This window comes from Pteropus alecto, unplaced genomic scaffold (genome assembly GCF_000325575.1).
Source record: "Pteropus alecto unplaced genomic scaffold, ASM32557v1 scaffold189, whole genome shotgun sequence".
Lineage (NCBI taxonomy): Eukaryota > Metazoa > Chordata > Mammalia > Chiroptera > Pteropodidae > Pteropus > Pteropus alecto.
The window spans coordinates 3,274,916-3,277,472 of NW_006442117.1; the positions used below are offsets into that span (position 1 = coordinate 3,274,916).

General features: G+C 49.3%; 1 pseudogene; it reads left to right on the forward strand.

Annotated features, from left to right (window-relative positions):
* The first annotated feature begins 1,936 nt into the window (after positions 1-1,936).
* On the forward strand, positions 1,937-2,055 carry LOC112470048 (annotated as a pseudogene).
* The last annotated feature ends 502 nt before the right edge of the window (positions 2,056-2,557 follow it).

The window sequence follows — 2,557 nt, forward strand, 5'->3', positions numbered from 1 at the left end:
CTGAAGCCCTCTGTGCCACCCGCTCGTCAGGGACGCGGGACCCCTGAGCGAGCCTGTGCCAGGGGAGGCCGCGACCTGGGGCTTCTGCGGCTTCAGGCGGAACAGTCTGGAAGTCCCCTTCTTCCCATGTCAGCTCAATAAAACAGTCCATTTGAACCATTTCTATAGTAAATGGCCAACACGACTGTGCAGTTCAAAGGTCACCGGGCTCACAGCCAGTGGCATCCGCAACAGCGGCATTTGCCACATTTGCACGCTGGGGACGCCACAGGTTTCCAGGGCCATGTCCTGGGAACAACTATGTGAGGCAAGTGCTGCTCTCGCCCCCGTTTTTGAAATGAGGACAGTAAAGCTCAGAAATGGTCCACAACTCCACGAAGTCACAGAGGGAACAAGAGGTGACACAGGCTTTGGTACCGGCCACCTGATCCCCGGGCCCCACGTGGTCCTGGCGTCCAGTCGTACCTGCCACAGGCACTGCGTGACCTTGCTCCAGTCGTTCACCTGTGCAAATCTCGCTTTCCTTATCTGCTTTGCAGGTGTTTCGCGCCGACATGTGATGACAATTATTTGAGCACTTGCTGTGTGGGAGGCGTGGCAGATAGGGGTTTTCTGAGTGGACTTTCTGATATACATTAATTTTTCAAGGTCATTTAGCTTCGGAGGCCTCTTCCGCTCTCTGGGATTCACTGCCTCGTTTACCCCTCAAACCGATTTGACCTACCCATCCCCCAACAAGCACCAGTGATTAGCTCTTCGTTTTCTCAACTTTTGGACGAACTGTTCTATTTGGAGTGCACTGTTTCTGGGGAGGCTTTTTCTCCTCTGTCTGTGGGTTAGGGGACCCACACGAGCTCCACCTTGTGAATCTTTCCTCATTGCCTTGAACCTTTTCCTCTTTGAAGAACTCAGACTTAATCGTTTGGGGGTCCACTTGCTCACGAGTACCGACACCGACTCCTAGAACATACCGAATTCCAGGACACGCAGGATTTGTAGCAAAACTTGCTTATGTGCAAATCGCTTACACTAAGGAAGCAAACAAACCCACAGCATTATGAAAAAAATTGGGGAGTGAGGTAGGTAGACCAGAATACTGCACTCAGAATTGGAGACATTGGAGTTAAAATCCCAGTACCTACCCTTTTTTAAAAAAATAGTGACTTCAAACAAGTAAATTTCTTCTCTGAGCCCCAATTTTTTATATTTCCAAAGTAACGGTTTTTGTTATTTTGTAACGGTACGGCACACTAAGTATTAATTATTTAATCCTCATAGATAGGTATTTTAGTTCCCCATTTTACAGGTGGGTTAAGCTCAGACAGTTGCCAAGTAAGTAGTGGAGTCTGAACTTGAACCAGGTTCTTGGCTCCAGAACCTTGTTCACAGCAGAACCTTCACCGCCTTGGGAGTGAGTATAATAATACCAGCTGCCAGCTCCTGGGCCTGACAGTCACTCTGCACGCTCCCCGTGATCTGTCACCGAAGAAGCCAGGTGTGGGAGGGAAGCAGAGTAAATGTCTAATAACTCGCATGCTCTTCCAACCCTGGCAGAAGTCACAGCAGCATCCCTTGGATTTTATTCAACTGCAAGATTGACTTGTGACTCCGCTAAAGAGTGGGGCCTCTGCTTGTCTTAAAAACATGGAGAGAGTTGAGTGTTGCCTTTCAACTCAGTGTTCAGGGAGGGAGCCTGCAGGGCCAAAGAGACACTTACTGTGCAAAGCACAGTCACAGAGAGACCACAAGGAGCAGAGAACCAGTGCTGGCAGCTCTGCATTCAGCTGAGAGGACTTGTGTCCTCAGGATGCTTCAGCTTTGAGAAAGGTTCTTTCGTGAGAGTTTCAAACTGGTGGCCCATGGCCTCATATGGCCACAGAACTAACCTGTTTGGCTTGCAAATGATTGACCTACAGATTTTTTTTAAATGCAATTAGTCTACGGCCATGCCACCCTGCACAAGCCCGATCCCGTCTGATCTCAGAAGCTAAGCAGGGTCAGGCCTGGTTAGTACTTGGATGGGAGACCATCTAGAAAGACCAGGTGCTGTAGGCATAAAAAATTTAAAAAATAAGGGATTGTAAACCGACAAGGTCCTTGCAATCTGTGAGGTCAACCAAGGGTTGCCTCACCTAAAAAAAAAAATGTAATTAGTTGTCAACATTTAGCAATAAGAAGAGTTTAGCAAATTGCTGACCTGTTGAAAACTCTGAAGGTCTGACAGCAGCCTCACATGCCAGCTGGAGCAGAGCAGATGCTGGTGCCATTGGAACAAGCATGCGCACCACTTCCCTACAGCCACTCGCCCCACCCCCACCCCGCCCCGTACCCCCCAAGGAGCCCATCTCACTGATACCCATGCCTCCCGGACTCCTCATGGCAGCTGAGGCACGATCCCTATTCCAGCCTCTGTGGGTTTTTTCCTGACATCAGCCCTTTCGCCAGGTGCCTAGCACATTTGTGGTTGAAGGCTGCCCAATTCGGTTCATTAGGGACCACTTCCAGGTTAAAAAATAACTTCGCCTTGCTAAAATGCAAACATCTCCTCAGAAGCCAT